General features: G+C 43.4%; 1 protein-coding gene across 1 annotated transcript in view; it reads left to right on the top strand.

Annotated features, from left to right (window-relative positions):
• The window catches only part of TMEM72 (transmembrane protein 72), a 121,226-nt gene that overhangs the window by 43,318 nt on the left and 58,642 nt on the right, over positions 1-19,266 (top strand). The gene's annotated exons all lie outside the window — the stretch shown is intronic.

Raw genomic sequence — 19,266 nt, 5'->3', positions numbered from 1 at the left:
TGTATTGCATTGTACATTTGTGTTCTGGCCCATGATATCAGCTTACCTGGGAGAGTTCATGGGCAAGTGTCAGAAGAGTAGCCCAACATACACTGGCTTTGAATACCAAAATTTGGGAGTTTTTTTAAGGAAAATAGCCAGTGTCTGTCAGTGAAGAGAGCTTCGAAGAGTGGCTGCAACAAGCCATGCAAGCTTTAGATTATTGGATATTCCTGAGGCCCAAAAAAAACAAAGAATTACCCAGAGTTTGAGGGAGCCTGTCTCAGAAGCTATTCACAATTCTAAAATTTGGAAGCAGGACTGTGCTGCTTCTGACTACATAGGTATCCTGCAAGACATGTTCGGAAGAACAGAAAAGGCCTCCAAACTCAAGTACCAGTTTGAACATACCTACCAAGATAAGGGAGAGAAGCTGTCTGAATATATGAGGCGCCTTGACAAGATAATACATCAGATATTGCTAAAGAAAGGTATAGACTCCAGGTTAGTTGACAAGGTCCAGGCACAGCAGGTTCTAAGGAGAGCTCAGCCCTTAGATCATATCATGATCCATTTGAAAACCCGAAGAGATGGTGGAATTTTGAAGTATCCTGAATTAATTCAGACAGTGCGAGAAGAAGTACTGTTAGAAAATACAAAGGAAAACCAGAGGTTAGAACCGGTTGCTGCTGAAGTCAAAGTAATTACTGCCGTTAGTGATAAACCAGAGCTAGAGCTACTGAAAACCTAAATGTTGCAACTGATGAAGATAATGATACTGCTGGCAGCCTCTCCACCAAATGATTTGGACCAGTGCACAAAGCAAGGTCCATAAAGACATAGATGAGCGAGTTTGGGGTGGAGGAACTTGACTGGCCTGCACAGAGTTCGAAACTCAACTTGATAGAACACCTTTGGGGTGAATTTGAGTGGAGACTGCTAGCCAGGCCTTCTCGTCCATCATCAGTGCCTGACAAATGCGCTTGTGGAAGAATGGTCAGACATTTCCATAGACACACTCCTAAACATTGTGGACAGCCTTCCCAGAAGAGCTGAAAATGTTATAGCTGCAAAGGGTGGGCCGACTCAATATTGAACCCTACGGACTAAGACTGGGATGCCATTAAAGTTCATGTGCTTTTAAAGGCAGGTGTCCCAATACTTTTGACAATATATTGTTAGGCTGAAAAAAGACACAAGTCCATCTAGTTCAACCATAAAAAATAAATCAAACAATTCCAAATACACAATCTTATACCCACAGTTGATCCAGGGCCGCTCCTGTCACACTTTGTTTGTGTCTTAGCGGAGCCAGCATTACCCGCCAGCAGTAACCACCAGCAGTACCAGCCATCAGTACCCACCAGCATTACCCGCCAGCAATACCCACCAACAGTACCCACCAGCAGTACCAGCCAGCAGTGCCCATCAGCAGTACCCACCAGCATTACCCGCCAGCAGTACCCACCAGCAGTACCCACCAGCAGTACCAGCCAACAGTACCAGTCAACAGTACCCATAAGCAGTACCCACCATTAGTACCTGCCAGCAGTACCCACCAACAGCACCAGTCAGCAGTACCCACCAGCTGTACCAGCCAGCAGTACTCACCATTAGTACATGCCAGCAGTACCCGTCAGCAGTATCAGCCAGCAGTACCCACCAGCAGTACCTGCCAGCTGTACCAGCCACCAGTAGCTACCACCAGTACCAGCCAGCAGTACCCACCAGCAGTACCAGCCAGCAGAACCCATCAGCAGTACCAGCCAGCAGTACCATCCAACAATATACACCAGCAGTACCCACCATCAGTACCAACCAGCAATATCCGCCATCAGTACCTGCCAACAGTAACCACCAGCAGTACCAGCCAGCAGTACCTACCAGCAATACCCACTGGCCGTACCAGCCAGCAGTACCAGCCAGCAGTATCCACCATCAGTAACTGCCAGCAGTACCGACCAGCAGTACCTGCCAGCAGTACCAGCTAGCAGTACCCACCATCAGTACCAGCCAGCAGTACCTATCAGCAGTACCCACCGTCAGTACCAGCCAACAGTTCCCACCAGCAGCACCAGCCAGCAGTACCCACCAGCAGTACCAGCCAGCAGTACCCACCATCAGTACCTGCCAGCAGTACCCACCAGCAGTAACAGCCAGCAGTACCCACCAGCAGTATTAGCCAGCAGTACCAATCAGCAGTACCTGCCAGCAGTACCAGCCACCAGTACCTACCATCGGTACCTGCCAGAAGTATCCACCAGCAATACCAGCCAGCAGAACCTACCAGCAGTACCCGCCATCAGTACCTGCCAGCACTTCCAGCCAGCAGTTCCCACCAGCAGTACCAGCCAGCAGTACCCACCATTAGTACCTGCCAGCAGTATCAGCTAGCAGTACCAGCCAGCAGTACCCACCAGCAGGACCAGCCAGCAGTACCCACCAGCATTACCCACCAGCAATACCCACCAACAGTACCCACCAGCAGTACCAGCCAGCAGTGCCCATCAGCAGTACCCACCAGCATTACCCGCCAGCAGTACCCACCAGCAGTACCAGCCAACAGTACCAGTCAACAGTACCCACAAGCAGTACCCACCATTAATACCTGCCAGCAGTACCCACCAACAGCACCAGTCAGCAGTACCCACCAGCTGTACCAGCCAGCAGTACTCACCATTAGTACATGCCAGCAGTACCCGTCAGCAGTATCAGCCAGCAGTACCCACCAGCAGTACCTGCCAGCTGTACCAGCCACCAGTAGCTACCACCAGTACCAGCCAGCAGTACCCACCAGCAGTACCAGCCAGCAGAACCCATCAGCAGTACTAGCCAGCAGTACCATCCAACAGTATACACCAGCAGTACCCACCATCAGTACCAACCAGCAATATCCGCCATCAGTACCTGCCAACAGTATCCACCAGCAGTACCAGCCAGCAGTACCCACCAGCAGTACCTACCAGCAATACCCACTGGCCGTACCAGCCAGCAGTACCAGCCAGCAGTATCCACCATCAGTAACTGCCAGCAGTACCGACCAGCAGTACCTGCCAGCAGTACCAGCTAGCAGTACCCACCATCAGCACCAGCCAGCAGTACCCACCAACAGTATCCACCAGCAGTACCCACCAACAGTACCTGCCAGCAGTACCAGCCTGCAGTACCCACCAGCGGTACCAGCCAGCAGTACCATCCAACAGTACCCACCAGCAGTACCCACCAGCAGTACCTACCAGCAATACTCACAGACCATTACCGACCAGCAGTACCTGCCAGCAGTACCAGCTAGCAGTACCCACCATCAGTACCAGCCAGCAGTACCCACCAGAAGTACCCACCAGCAGTATCAGCCAACAGTACCTATCAGCAGTACCCACCGTCAGTACCAGCCAACAGTTCCCACCAGCAGCACCAGCCAGCAGTACCCACCAGCAGTACCAGCCAGCAGTACCCACCATCAGTACCTGCCAGCAGTACCCACCAGCAGTAACAGCCAGCAGTACCCACCAGCAGTACTAGCTAGCAGTACCAATCATCAGTACCTGCCAGCAGTACCAGCCACCAGTACCTACCATCGGTACCTGCCAGAAGTATCCACCAGCAATACCAGCCAGCAGAACCTGCCAGCAGTACCCGCCATCAGTACCTGCCAGCACTTCCAGCCAGCAGTTCCCACCAGCAGTACCAGCCAGCAGTACCCACCATTAGTACCTGCCAGCAGTATCAGCTAGCAGTACCAGCCAGCAGTACCCACCAGCAGGACCAGCCAGCAGTACCCACCAGCATTACCTGCCAGCAATACCCACCAGCAGTACCCACCAGTAGTACCAACCAGCAGTATCAGCCAGCAGCATCCACCAGCAGTACCAGCCAGCAGTATCAGCCAGCAGTGCCAGCCAGCGGTACCCACCAGCAGTACCCACCAGCAGTGCCCACCAGCAGTACCCACCATCAGTACCAGCCAGCAGTACCAGCCAGGAGTATCCACCAGCAGTACCAGCCAGAAGTATCCACCAGCAGTGCCTGCCAGCAGTACCAGCCAGCAGCACCAGCCAGCGGTACCCACCAGCAGTACCAGCCCTAGAGGACAGCCAGCAGCAGCCACCAGCTATACTTACCTGGGGGACAGCAGCCATCGATACCAGCAGGAATCCTGAGGAAGAAGTTAAGATTGAGATCAGTTGAGGTGCAGGTAAACCGCAGTGCATCTGCAGTACATCCGTGTGAAAACAGCCTTAGGCCCCTTTCACACAATCGGTCTGTGCATTAGCATGTGTAAATTGTTTGCAATATGTTTTTTATTACCTAGTTTTGTTCTGTCATAAAAAAATGTAATGTCCTTGTTCATACATGCGGAAAATACACCACAGCGCCATTAGTGGGAGCAGGTACCTGTTTTTGACAGGTATCCGCTCCCCCTTAAAGGTGCCAAATGTGGCACCGGAGGGGAGGAGGAAGCAGTAAAGCTAAGCTTCCATATTCGGTGGAACTTCGCTTTAAGTTCTAGTGTAGCAAAATGCTTGCCTTGATTGTGTTTCCATATTTTATCCTATTGTACCTGGTCACCTTTACATACTGTCCTGGTGATGGCCAATTTTTACCAAACCATGTCCAAGGGCTAAGGGTGACCATGTGCATGGTTTTTACATTATTTTTATTTTCAAAGGATGCAGTGAAGTGCTGTGAAATAAAGACAGCTGTTGAAATGTGAGCAGCAACTGCCTCATGTGCTACAATCACCCCAAGTTAAACTGTGTTAAAGGTGTTGACAATTTAAGAGCTAGTTATCAATCAGTTGTTGCAAGAAGAAGGGAGTGCAGGTCTTTGCACACATGCAGGAAACATTAAAACAAAATTTACATTAAATCGGATTTAAGCTTTAACATGATATTAACACTTGAAAAAGCCTGTTTTTATTTTAATTGCTAGTTTTCATGCAAATACCAACTGGTGATACTGATATAACAAACCTTGCATTCTGTGTTATAGGGTGCCAACGCTGTGGCATGTCTTCCACAATTTCCTGCCTGTAAATCATCTTATCACATGCTCTTTTGAAGTAATCTATAGGCCTCCACGCTGATGTACTTTGCCCAGTCATATTCTGCTGTTGCCACAATTTAAAAAAAGGCATGTGAAAAAAAATTGTTGTAGCTAGCAATATTTAGGAAAAATGTCCTGTGAAAAAAATGCAAGCTGTTATCACTGTAGTGCATTTTGACAAAGACAGGCTACAGGGGATCATTAAGATGTAACAAAGGCTGAAAAACATATTTCTAAAATACACGTTTTGCTACATATATGACATTCAGTATCTATTTTAACAGACCTGCCGGTGCCTACATGTCCTAATCCAGTTATACGGGATTCGAAATTCATCCAGTTCAGCAGGGACCAGAAAAATTTCAATCCATGTATGAGCAGGCTGGTTGTACAGAAGTCCATCTACTGATCAACTTCTGTACAACCAGCCTGTCAGATTTTCCCCGCTCGATCAGTGCTAAAGTTGGCAGCATTGATTACTGTATTCTGATTTCCAGGAAGTCTCCCCACTGTCATACAATAACTCAGCGAGGAGGATACCCTCATCCAGTGTATGGATGAGGGAATCGAGTCATATTTTCTTTCTATGGGTTGCGTTACACCAATCTCTCCCTGTACAGTTTGCCAGCAGCAATCCCCATGCTTTCCCTATCAAAGATGGGAGAGAGGAGGAGCAAATAAATTGGCGACGCCCACCTATGGGACCGTGGCAGGCCATATAATGTAAATTCAGTTAGACAGGTTGAAATAAGGGTTAGCAAAGGCAGGTACATATATAAAGGAATTTCATCTGCTTAGTACAGAGCAGAAGAGGAGCAGCAATAAAGAAGACGTATCCCTGCCCTCCCACCCTTCGTCATGGCACCTTTTATGTGGTAGTCCTTTTCATTGTGAAAAGGGACAGTTATTGTATATATTGACCACGTTTTGATATAACTCGAGCTGTCATGGCTGAGTTACAAGTGTATAAATGTATTTGGTGAGTTTTTTGGTGTGATTTTATATATACAGTTGGTCAATAACAAGTGTTTTTTTTAATTAAATACCAATAAAATGGCCGCGGCCATTTTAAATCCAAAAATTTTGTGTGGTGTCTATTCTATTAATATTAGAGCTTCATGAGTTAAGCTGGTCCTGCCTACGGTCCCATAAAGAACATTGTCACTATGACAGCTCGCTTTTATTTTAGGGCGAGCAGGCTTATCCAAAAGCCCCCCATTGGCCTTTTTGACCAGTTGACCTAAGTTCCAAGACTAGGCAGTGCATTATGGCTACAAACAAATTCAGTCTGGCAAATGCCCGAATAAATTCGCTAGGACTGCAAACCTTCAACATGCAGGGTTTGCCTCAATCTATGACAGCTGTGAACCTGAACCTGATCCCTAATCTCTAGAGGGCCATGGCAGTCTGTTATATTTCAATAAATCTTCTAAATATTAAATAAATAAATCCTCTAACTCTTCTGTATTAAATATTATAGTCATTTAGATGAGCAATCATTTTCCCTCATATGGCTGTCATCCACATTGTGGTTACATATACCCATAGTATTTGCAATAAATTACAGCCTCTCATAATTAAAAGGCAATTTGGGCTTGAAATGCTTCACTTCATTTTACTGTACAATTTATAAATTCTGTCATAAAAGTGAAAATGTAAAGGGTGAATGACAAAGAATACATCACACGCATAAGATATAAAACAATTAGAGCGCACAAGGAAACATGTTAATCTCTCCAGGATTCTAACCTACTTAAGTTGCTGAGAGGAAAAACAATATAATGTCATCATCGTTTCATTGTCTTTGGCGCTTGGCTGTTAATTGGAGAGTGATGAGAGAAATCTCATTAAGAAAGTGTGAATTGTTGAGTGCAATTTTTGCCTTGTAGAGAATACATGTGAAGACATCTATAGTAATAAAAACAAGGAACTTCCAGTTCTCATTATCATGTATCAAAGTAAGTTTTGTAAATGGACAAAAACTTAACCTCTGACAATTTTATATATATATTATGTATAAAAGTGTCAGAGCTAAAACATTGTTAGAGGATAATTAGAATACTTATGTGCATTTAAAAACCTGGATGAAACCATCATGAAGAGGTTATAATCTGGTGATAACTTAAAGATAAACTCCAGACAGATATAGTAGGCACATTAATGCAGTTCTGCATTCAATATTCCATTAAATGTAATCTTTCTAATACCAGCAGTGTAAGTACCTGAATTTGACTTTTGCAGTCTGTTCAGCAATGCCAAAAAAGGGTCAGGAAGAAGCAGCACAAGAAGCCAATCAGATGTACAACAGTGCAAGGAGCATGGTGATTGGAGGAGAGAGCAAAATGACGGAGGGAGTGCTCAGCAGTGTGCTCTTTCTCTTTTCACTGTCCAGTCACAGGGTTGGTGGGGAGAAAACCTAAAAGTGAAGGTAAAACTGCAAAACATTCTCTTGTATGCAGGGCTTTTTTTCTCAGAGAATAGGTGCAGGAACTCCTCCCTTCTGAGTCCCCCTTAACTCTGTCCCCTACCCACCTCCAAGCACCGTTCCTTGGTTCCATCCCTTACCCACCTCCCAGTACCACCCTTTTTAGAGAATATAGAACCATGTATCATTTTCTGGTGCTAAGTATTTTGTATGGAATTTGTTCATGATAATAAGAAAGGCAGTAAAATAGATCCAACAACAATGGACACCCCAGCGACAATAGTTCCAGCCCAGCAACAATAGATTCCCAATAGTCAGTATCAATAGACCCTCCAGCACACCCCAGCACCCCTTGCCAACACATACATTCAGTTCAGGAGGTGCCGGAACTGCGTTCCCCCGCGTTCCCGCTGAAAAAAAGCCCTGCTTGTATGTATTTCATCTGCATGTTTTAGCTGTTTGCCTGGAAATCAGCTTTAAAGCTGATGTAAACTCTAACTGGTTGACAGTTAATTTGCTAAAGTACTGTGTGCCAAAGGCAATTGCAATTTTTGAAATTCATTAAATACCTTGTAGGGGGTGCCCATAGAGGAATGGGGAGAGAGCGCTTGCTAGTACCTCCACGGGCAGGCTGAGGCTTTTGCTTAACATAAGTGTGGCATTTAATGCAGCACTCCATCTTAATCACTTACTGACCAGCCATGTAGACCTATGTCGGCTTACTTTAAGTAGTTGTACCAGGGTGATGTACCGGGGTGATGCTTCTAGCTAGAGGCATCACCCCAGTACTGTTTTTTAGAGACGGAGGTCGGCTTCCCGGTGGTAATGAATGATGCGGCTTGGGAGCAGCTCGATCGTTACCCCAGCGAGCGGGAGGGGACAACCCCCCTCCCGCCCCCTTCCGCGGCTCTGTCTGGGTCTCCCGTCCCACCGGGAGACCTGAGCAACTAGCCGGCATGTCCACTGGCTGGATGGACATGCGGCTTCGATCGGATCTAAGATGACGTAACCCGGAGGTGGCATCCATGACGTCGCATCCGGGTTACTCGGCAGCTAAAGGGGCCGGATTTAAAAAGTGAATGTATTAAAAAATGCAGTTTTTGCCATTTTAAATACTTGAAAGTGTAGTGGAGGGGTCTAGGGTCTTTTAGACCCTCGATCCCTCCATAAAGAATATCTGTCACTGCCTATTGCTGTCACAAGCGATGTTTACATTGCTTGTGACAGCAATAAAAGTGATCAATTTTTATTTTTTTTTTAAATTGTGCTATAATTAAAATAAATAAATAAATAGAAAAAAAAAAAATTTTAGCCGCCCCCGTCGCCATGAGATCGCGCACGAAAGAAAACATATATGGAAGTTGCGCCCGCAAATGAAATCGCTGTGCAAACCACACATGTGAGGTATCACCGCGATCGCCAGAGCAAGAGCAGTAATTTAAAAAAAGAGCTACACTCTAACTCTTAACTGGTAACCATTAAAAAATTTTAAAGCGTCACCTATGGAGATTTTTATTGACCGTAGTTTGTCGCCATTCCGCGGGTGTGCGCAATTTTAAACCGTAACATGTTGGGTATCTATTTACTCGGTGTGACATCATCTTTCACAATACACAAAAAAAAATGGGCTAACTTTACTGTTTAGTTTTTTTCAAATGCAGTTAAATGTAATTTTTCGTAATTTCTCTAAAAAAATTGAGTTTATAAGACCGCTGCGCAAATGCAAAAAATATTGCAATGACTGCCATTTTATTCTCCAGAGTCTTTGCTAAAAAATATATATATTAATATATAAATATATGTAATGTTTGGGGGGTTCTAAGTAGTTTTATAGCAAAAAATACTGATTTTAACTTGTGAACAAAATGTGTCAAAAATTGGCTCGGTCCTTAAGTAGTTAAAAGCAACACCTCTCCACAAAGACATTCGCTCCTTGTAATCTGTGGCCCAAATTAAGTGAACTTCCTCTAAATAACATTACCCTGCATTGCGTGCCAACCTAATGTGCCCCAACCAAGCCAGCAGAATCTATATCCAAAGATTTTTTAGACCCATGGATTTATTTGGTTGCGGCACTGGTTTGCTGGGGATTCTCTGTACTTCCAAGCCTAAGCCCAGACTCTTACAACTGAGCGCTCCTAAGTGAACTAGCCTGCTGTCTGCTTGGTAGCCAACTGCTAGGTATAGCTGTTGGACCATTAATAGATCTTTTTTTTCAATCTCTACTGATAGGAGAAGTTCCCCGTGACTGGCGAACAGCTAATATTGTACCTATCCACAAGAAGGGCAGCAAGGTAGAAGCTGGCAATTATAGTCCAGTGAGTTTTACCATGTCAGCTCTGGAAGGTTTTACCCCCGTAATGACCAGGCCATTTTTTACGATATGGCACTGCGTTGCTTTAACTGACAAATGCGGGGTCGTGTGACACTGTACCAAAATGAACTTGATGTCCGTTTTACCCACAAATAGAGCTTTTGGTGGTATTTTATCACCTCTGTTGTTTTTATTTTTTGCGCTATAAACAAAAAAAGAACCACAATTTTAAAAAAAACACCATATTGTTTACGTTCTGCTATAAAACATTCCCAATAAAAAAATTTTAAAAATCTATACAATTTTGTATTCTGCTACATATTTTTGGTAAAAAAAAAAATCCCAAAAAGCGTATTTTAATTGACTTGCACAACAGTTATAGCGTTTACAAACTACGGGATAGATTTTTGGACTATTTATTTTTTTACTAGTAATGGCGGCGATTTTTAGCGGGACTGCGACATTGCGGCAGGCAGATCAGACCCCTAACTGACATTTTTGACACTTTTTAACGTGTGCCTTGATAAATCCGGGAGCAGTTGAAGAGCGCCATAACCCTCTGGGAGGGTACGAGATTGGCGAGATGCTAGCATGATTTGCTCCTTAGCGCGGTAAAAATGCACCCGCAAAAGCACGTCCCTGGGGATTTCACTAGGCAGGAATGAAGGCTTAGGCAACCTGTGAATCCTATCGATGATTAATTCCGCTGCAGGGAGGGATGGCACCAGGGCTTGGAACAGGGCAGTAGCATAATCTTGGAGCTGGGAGGGTTGCACCGTTTCGGGTATCCCCCTGAATTTCACATTGTTCCTCCTGGAGCGATCCTCCAGGTCTGCCACCTTATTCTTCAGCCACTGGATCTCGTCATCATGGGTGTTAACAGTATCAATAACTGCATTAATGCAGGAGGCCTGCTTCCCTGCAGTGCGTTCTACATCGTCCACTCTAGACCCCAGAGATGACATTTCAGTTTTTAACTGCTGCATGCACGCCTGCATGTCTGCCTGCATTGTTGCTCGGAGGGTATAGAGCATGTCTTTCATCACCCCTTCAGAGATAGGGTTACTGCCTGAGGGGAACGATGAGAAGGGACCAGGGTATGAGTGATAGCCTGCTGCTTGAGGAGGAAGAGAGATCTCCATACCTGATCCCTGGGCAGACCGCTAGGGTGAGTCCCTCCTTTGACGGCTCTTCGCCGGGCTTCTTGAGGAGGGTGAAGTTGGTGACGGGGATCCCGAAGGACTGTCCGCTGTCCGCGTTTGCAATTTGCCTAAAGGCAGGAGCAGCTGTAGTCATTTTTGGGAGCTGTCGGTCCCGCTGCTGGGATCCCAGGCTGCCGCCATTTTGGCGAAGTCCAGCGCTATTAGAGATCAGGAATCCAGACAGCTTATTAAGCTGCTCGATCCCCTTCTTGTGGCGGGTCATTGCGGCGGGGAGATGCGAGAGGCACCGGAGCAGTGTGTGGGGTTCAGCCGGTCTGCGGAGCCTTAGTAGCGGCGTGTGTCCAGGGTGGCCGCACGGAGAGGATTCAAAGCGCGTCCATCTTCTATTTTTGACACTTTTGGAGGACCAGTGACATTAATACAGTAATCAGTGCTAAATAATATGCACTGTTTCTATATAAATGACACTGGCATTACGGGGGTGATCAAGGGGTTAAAAGTATGCCTACATGTGCTTGCTAACTGTGGGGGGGGGCTCTGTGACAGACAAAGAGAGATCAATATTTCAGCTTAGCTGAAACACATGATCTCTCTCTCTGCCTATCTGACAGAAGAACCGCCTGCTTTGTTTACATAGGCAAGCGGCTCTTCTGTTAGTGTCTTTGAAGATCGCGGGAGGCCTGCGGCGATCAAGCCCACTCTTCCCGCGGTCTGACTCCCGCTGTGTCTAATCACAGCGGGAGTGAGGCTCCGGTGGCGCACCTGAGCCGCCGAGACCGCATGCACATGATCAAGTAGATCTACAAGATTATACGCAGCCGAGCTGCTGTGCCGCAGTAAATCTGCGTAGGGCAGTCAGCAAGTGGTTAAAGAAGTGGTAAAGTGCATTAAGATAAAAAAACCTTATGTGTGCAGCAGCCCCCCTTTGTTGGGACTTTTTTGGGGGGTACCCTTTTCAGATGATTGCAAAATGAACAGACAGTGAGACCAGGCAGTGGGAAAAGCAAATAGATTTCTAGGATGCATCACCAGAGGGTTCACCAGCAGGAGGAAGGAGGTTCCGACTCCCCTGTACAGATCTTTAGTGAGACTTCATTTAGAATACTGTGTCCAGTTTTCTAGACCTCATTTACAAAAAGATTTTGATGAGATGATAATGAGTCCAGAGATAAGTAACAAAAATGGTGAAAGATCTGGGGGTAAAGCATTTTGAGAGCGACTTCAGGAACTTAATATGTTCAGTCTGGAGGAAAGAAGGGAAAGGGGAGACATGATTGAAACTTTTAAATGCATCAAGGTGGTGAACATGGTTCAAGAGGGCAGTTTTTCCAATATAAAACCAAAATCAAGAACACAGGGACATGACCTCAAACTAGCTGGAGGAAAGTTCAAAACTAATTTTATTTTACCGAAAGGGTAGTTGATGCTTGGAATAAACGTCCAGCAGAGGTAGTGAGACAGTAAAAGCTTCAAACATGCTTATGACAAACATAGATCTATACTCAGACAAAAAAGTTAACAAAATGTTGTTGTTTTTTAACCACTTAAGCCCCGGAAGATTTTACCCCCTTCCTGACCAAGGCTTATTTTGCGATTCGGCACTTGCCTGACTTTAACGGACAATTGCGCGGTCGTGCGACGCTGTACCCAAATGAAATTGACGTCCTTTTTTTCCCACAAACCGAGCGTTCTTTTGGTGGTATTTGATCACCTGTGTGATTTTTTGATCATGCGCTATAAACAAAAATAGCGACAATTTTGCAAAAATAACAATATTTTTCACATTTTGTTTATATGAAATTCCCCAAAAAAAAAAAAATGTAAAAATCTAAATTTTTTAACATTTTTTGCCAATTTGTTTTCTGCTACATATGCTTGGTAAAAAAAATCACAATAAGGCTATTTTGATTGGTTTGCGCAAAAGTTATTGCGTTTACTAACTAAGGGAAAGATTATTGTTTTTTTTTAACGAGTAATATCGGCGATCTGCGATTTTTTTTGCGGGACTGCGACATTGTGGCGGACAGATCGGACCCTTGACTGACATTTTTGACACTTTTGGGGGTACCAGTAACATTACTACAGTAATCAGTGCTATACATATTCACTGTTACTGTAAAAATGACACTGGCAGGGGTTAACTTTATTAGTGATGCAGTGGCTATGTGTGTCCCTAGGGGCGTGCTTCTAACTGTGATTGGATGTGGCTTTTCATGTAACAGCAGAGATCTATGGTCCTACATAGCAGGACCGTATGATCTCTGCTGTTACACAGGGAAGAATGACAGGCGGCTTTGTTTACATTAGCCGCCTGCCTTTCTCCCGGTGTAACCGATGATCGCGAGTGAGCGGCGGACATCGGGTCCGCCTCTCCCACACACCAGGGGTCCGTGAGCGAGCAGGAGTGCGCCTCCAGCAGCGCGCGCTCGCTCCCTAGAGCCTCACAGGCTAGTGACGTACCCCTACGTCACTTTGCCTGTGAGGGGCTGACTGCCACCGTATATAGTCGTGCGGCAGTCGGCAAGTGGTTAAATAAACAGAAAAACAAATAAAACATTAAAAACACTTAAAAAAAAATTGGCTCATTGGACTACTCTCGTCACTTTTCTATGTTTCTTTGTTAATAAAAAGCAGTATCTGTGTTAAAACGTCAGGATTCTATATCTGCAATAGAAAATACAAAAAAAAATAAAAATGTATGTTAATGCACAAAAACACAAAATATCCCCAAAGTTCTAGTTTAACCACTTCTCTCCTCACACCTGTTGACCCCCTATGAACCAGAGCAATTTTACATTTCACCTTACATAAACATTGACCTGTTTATTTGTCAAAAGCTTTGTCATTACTAAAGACAACAAGGTAATACTCATTTTGTTTAAGGACAAACAAGGCTTTCTTTTCATGCTACTGTCTTGTAACAATGATTTATTTATTTTGCAATCCTTAGACAAAAAAAAAACGCAACAAAACAAAACAAATGCACGTTTTCTCTCTTTTTTTTTTTTTAACAGTGCTAGTTTAAAATAATTAAAAATTATTGAAAACATTATTAGAAAAATAAAATGACATTAAAATTATAATTCCAGTTCAAAGCATTGCAAAGTTATTTTTCAGTTTTGCTCTTTTTAAATGGGAAATGTGTGAATATAGGTTAAATATGTAAAAATATTAACAAAAAAAAAAAGTAATAGTTAATAAAATAGAAACAGAAAATAGCAGTAAAATATTAGCTGAAAAGAGAAGGAGACTAAAGAGTTAATTATGGCTGATGAGATTAAACTAAGGGTTAATAAATGGTTAAACAAAGAACAATTTTATTAAAAGAAAAAAAAATACTTGCAGGGTAGCTTTAAAGTTAAGTCATCTGCAGATCTATTCTTCTATTCTATTCTATTCTATTCTATTCTATTCTATTCGGATCTAGATCATCCTTTTTATCTGCAGATGAATTAACAGAAAGATACAAATCAAATATGCTACATATGGTTTGAGCAGTGTTGCTTATAAACTCTAAGGGTCCGGCGGACTCAGTGTTGCTCACCGGGGATCGATTTGTTGATCCCCGCTGAGCAGGCAGATGACAGCTCCATCTCCGCTTACTTTGCAGAGACAGACCTGTCAGATCCCCTCTCTCCTCTATGGGAGATCGGATGAAAACGGACAGCCTGTCCGTTTTCATCTGATCCTACCTGATCCAATCCTCCAGATGAATGGAAAATAGGGTTTCCATCCCTCTGGATTTCACGGACAGGATCGGATCTGATAGCAGCAGATGTCAGTGGAGATATCACCGCTGACATCCGCTGCTCCATAGGGCTGCATGGAGCATCCAATCAGGTCCGCCTGAAAAAATTGACAGGAGGACCGGATCAGAAAGCCTGTGTGAAAGGGGCCATATTTATTATGCTTTTCTGTCAGTTAGAGCTGCCGACTTCTTATATGAGTATATTGTAATGCCAGTATACTGGGAGGAAGGGGTGGGTCCCAGAAGTAGGGCAGAGAGACTGGTCATGCTACCCTGTGTACAATTATGAAGTTTGTTTGGCCGTGTGTAGCATGCCCAAAGTCTGCATCTATTTAATATACAGGATAATACTAAACGCACACTGTTCAATTTACATTGTCACTTCTATTTCTGTATATGGGTGATGGCACTATACAGTAACTATTTAATATAAGTACCTTTTTCCTAATCACATGACCAAGCTCTTTCCCAGCCTGTCTGCAGGGGAAACATAAGCAGGAGTAACTTCTAGTCCTCTGCTGCTGGTAACATGTTCAAAAAAATAAAAATAAACCAGCCATTGGAATACAGAGTAAAAATAAATAACTAATATCTTTAAACTGTTTTACATTTTTATGTAAATACATATTTTAAAATAAATCTGTATTATTTGGTAGGTAGATTTCTGCCAATCACAAGTTTTCATAACCCTCCAGCCTGTGTCTTAGAATAAGAGGGAGGTGAAGCCAACATCAATCTACAATTTTCATGTAATATCCCACCCCAATTGTGTTTAGGGGACATGGATGAAGAGGGAGGAAGTCTGCTGCCATTTACCACTGGGTATACATCCACATGTGGGACTCTATAGTCACATAGGCTGCTCAGATGTAATAGGTAGGAAATGCTTGGCAAAGACATACACTGAAAACTAAACATGTGCAGAGCAGCCAAAACTGTTCTGCACAATCCTTAGCTGAATTGGGGACTTGGACAGAAGGGGGAGATAGAGAACAGCAGGATCAACCAGGTTTTTGCAGAATACAGAAAACAAATCTCATAGTGACTGAGTATAAAAAGCATATAATATAGCATTTATTGATAGTTTTTTTTATGATGTGGGTTCAGTGACACTTTTAAGTTAATAAATTCCAAATATGTCAAGCCTTAGAATTGCATGAGCCTGTTTAATGGTAAAAAATTGCTAAACTCCAGATTGTTAGTGGGCGCCGTTTTAAAAAATGTTTCATCTCATCAGTTTAGAGTTAACCATAAGCCCTAGGTCAGTTATGGCAAACCTTGGCACCCCAGATTTTTTGGAACTACATTTCCCATGATGCTCATGCATTCTGTGGTGTAGTTAAACATCATGGGAAATGTAGTTCCAAAACATCTGGGGGGCCATCACTGCCCTAGGTGAACCCTAATGCTTCCTCTGCACTCAGCCCAAGCAGATTGGTGACCTAAGGGAGTGAATGGTTTACAGCCACACCAGATCACTTCTGTTACAAAGCCCTCTGTTTACATTCTATTACTGATATACCATCAGGGCCGGGAAAAGGGGTGGGCAGGAGGGACGCCCTGGGCGCAATAGTTTATTGCAGGGATAGGGGCACCCTGACCATAACCCTAAGGTAATGGGAGGCGGAATTTGGCATCTTTGCCATGGGCACTCGATGACCTTGTCCCGGCACTATATACCATAGTTCATTATATAAGTAGCAGTCAAAGAGATGGAGTAGATCTCTAGTCAAAACTTTTTAATTTAACAAAGCTTAAAAATGTTTTATTAAGGAATATTTATATCTCAGTGTCACTATTTTCGAGATTTTCCCTTCATTCCTTTTTCAGTGGTCACTGTCTCCAGGTGATATATCCCCAGTGGGGATAAAGATAACTATACGAACCTGATAGAATTAACTTTTCCCCTATCCAGTTCCAACTAAAGGAGAATTTGTATTACTACTTTATATGTAAAAATATCCTTTTCTATGTTCCTATAAAAAATTCAATATAAACACAATACAGGTTTCCCCAATACATATTTATTTATTTCTTTATTTCAAGCCAGACTTTTGGCCTATAGAAATGTTTGGACAGCAGTGAAACTGACCCTTGTCAGTTCATTGCCAGTGATGTGACTGCTCTGGAACAAGGGTTGGCAAGACTCTTGTTCCAGATTTTTGAGCTGGCCCCACTGCCTGGAGCTAGAACAGAGAAGATTGCATGTTTTTAGATAAGCTCTAAAGCTGGACCTAGTTGCAGAATTGGATATGAATAGGGCGGAACTCCGGAGCCTAGAGCTTGAGCCGAAATTCTGCAGCTGCTCTTTTTTGTGCTAATTCACATAACTGCCAAACATTTAAAGTGATATTAAACCCCAAACCAAAAATGAATTATACTACCAATCATTAAATGTGGTGGCTGCATCAGTTTTCTTTTCTTAGGCTTTTCTAGCTGATATCAATCGATATGTAGCATTGTGATATACCAAAGTAAAACTGTCCAAAAAAACAACAACATAAAAACAACCAGTGCCCAGTCCATAAAACACATACAGTAATTATATAATCACACAATCTTGTGTATATAGAGGTTTTCGGTTTGTGTGTCTTGGTTTTTTTTTCTCTGGCTTGAACTGGACAGACTTGTGTATTTTTCCATCAGATTACATAACTATGTAACTATTTAGATGTGTCCAATTCTCAAAGAAATATGAATCTCCAATCTACAGTGTTCATATATGTTAAAAAATCTCCCAAAAGTGATACACTCATGCTTATGTCCTTCAAGTGATTTAAAGTATCGTTATTTTTTCTTTTGTTTAAAAATACCAAGCATGTTATACTTACCTGTTCTGTGCAGTGGTTTTGCACAGAGCAGCCCAGATCCTCCTTTTCTCAGGTCTCTCGCCAGTGCTCCTGGCCCCTCCCTGCTGCCGAGTGCCCCCACAGCAAATAGCTTGCTATGGGGGCACCCAAGGCAACCCGCTGCCTCTGCGTGTCCATTCAGACACAGAGTCGGAGTTCAGACCACCCCCTCTCTCCCCCCATTGGCTCACTGACATTTATTGACAGCAGTGGGATCCAATGGCACCCGCTGCTGCGTCTCAGCCAACCAGGAGGGAGAGTCCCCGACAGCCAAGGCTCTCCTGCAACATCATTTGATTGAGATGGGGCTCGAGTAAGTATTAGGGGGGCTGAGGGGAGTGCTGCACACTGAAAACCTTCTGCCTTTAGAACCAGGCTCACTCCCCAACAGCTAGACACCCACCAGAGCTTAATGTCTATCTTATAACAGATTGCAATATATCATTTTATACAATCATCCATCCAGCTGGTCCCCCTGTGATTTCCTTCTCCACTCTCCTCCACATGTATGTCCCAGTACGAATATATATATATATATATATATATATATATATATATGTGTGTGTATATATATATATATATATATATATATATATATATATATATATATACAGTATATATATACACAGTGGTGATCGAAAGTTTGGGCACCCCAGGTAAAAATTTGTATTAATGTACATAAAGAAGCCAAGGGAAGATGAAAAAATCTCCAAAAGGCATCAAATTACAGATTAGACATTCTTATAATATGTCAACAAAAGTTAGATTTTATTTCCATCATTTACACTTTCAAAATAACAGAAAACAAAACAAACTTTTGCGTCTGCAAAAGTTTGGGCACCCTGCAGAGTTAATATCTTGTACTGCCCCCTGGCAAGTATCACAGCTTGTAAACGCTTTTTGTAGCCAGCCAAGAGTCTTTCAATTCTTGTTTGAGGTATCTTTGCCCATTCTTCCTTACAAAAGTCTTCCAGTTCTTTGAGATTTCTGGGCTGTCTGTCACGCACTGCTCTTTTAAGGTCTATCCATAGATTTTCAATTATGTTGAGGTCAGGAGATTGTGAAGGCCATGCAAAACCTTCAGTTTACGCCTCTTGATGTAATCTCCCGTGGATTTCGAGGTGTGTTTATGATCATTATCCATTTGTAGAAGCCATCCTCTCTTTAACTTCAGCTTTTTCCCAGATGGCATCAAGTTACCATCCAAAATTTGGTGAAATTTTATTGAATCAGTTTTTCCTTCTACTCGTGAGATGTTCCCTGTGCCACTGGCTGCAATACAGCCCAAAGCATGATTGATCCACCCCCATGCTTAACAGTTGGACAGAGGTTCTTTTCATTAATTTCTGTGCTCCTTCTTCTCCAAACGTACCTTTGCTCATTCCAAAAAGTTAAATTTTAACCTCATCGGTCCACAGAACTTGTTTCCAAAATACATCAGGCTTGTCTATATGTTCATTTGCAAAGTTCAAACACTGATTTTTGTGGTGAGGACGTAGAAGAGGTTTTCTTCTGATGACTCTTCCATGAAGACCATATTTGTACAAGTATCTCTTTATAGTGGAATAGTGTACCACAACTCCAGTGTCTGCCAGCTCTTTCTGGAGGGATCGTGCAGTCAAACGTGGATTTTGAATTATTTTTCTCACAATCCTGCGAGCTGTTCTGTCTGATATTTTTCTTGGTCTTCCAGATCTTGCTTTAACTTCCACTGTTCCTGATGACTGCCATTTCTTAATTAC

This window comes from Pelophylax lessonae (genome assembly GCF_965119305.1).
Source record: "Pelophylax lessonae genome assembly, chromosome: 9".
In the NCBI taxonomy this organism is placed as follows: Eukaryota; Metazoa; Chordata; class Amphibia; order Anura; family Ranidae; genus Pelophylax; species Pelophylax lessonae.
Note: the sequence above shows the minus strand (reverse complement) of the source record. Positions and strands in the feature narration are given on the sequence as shown.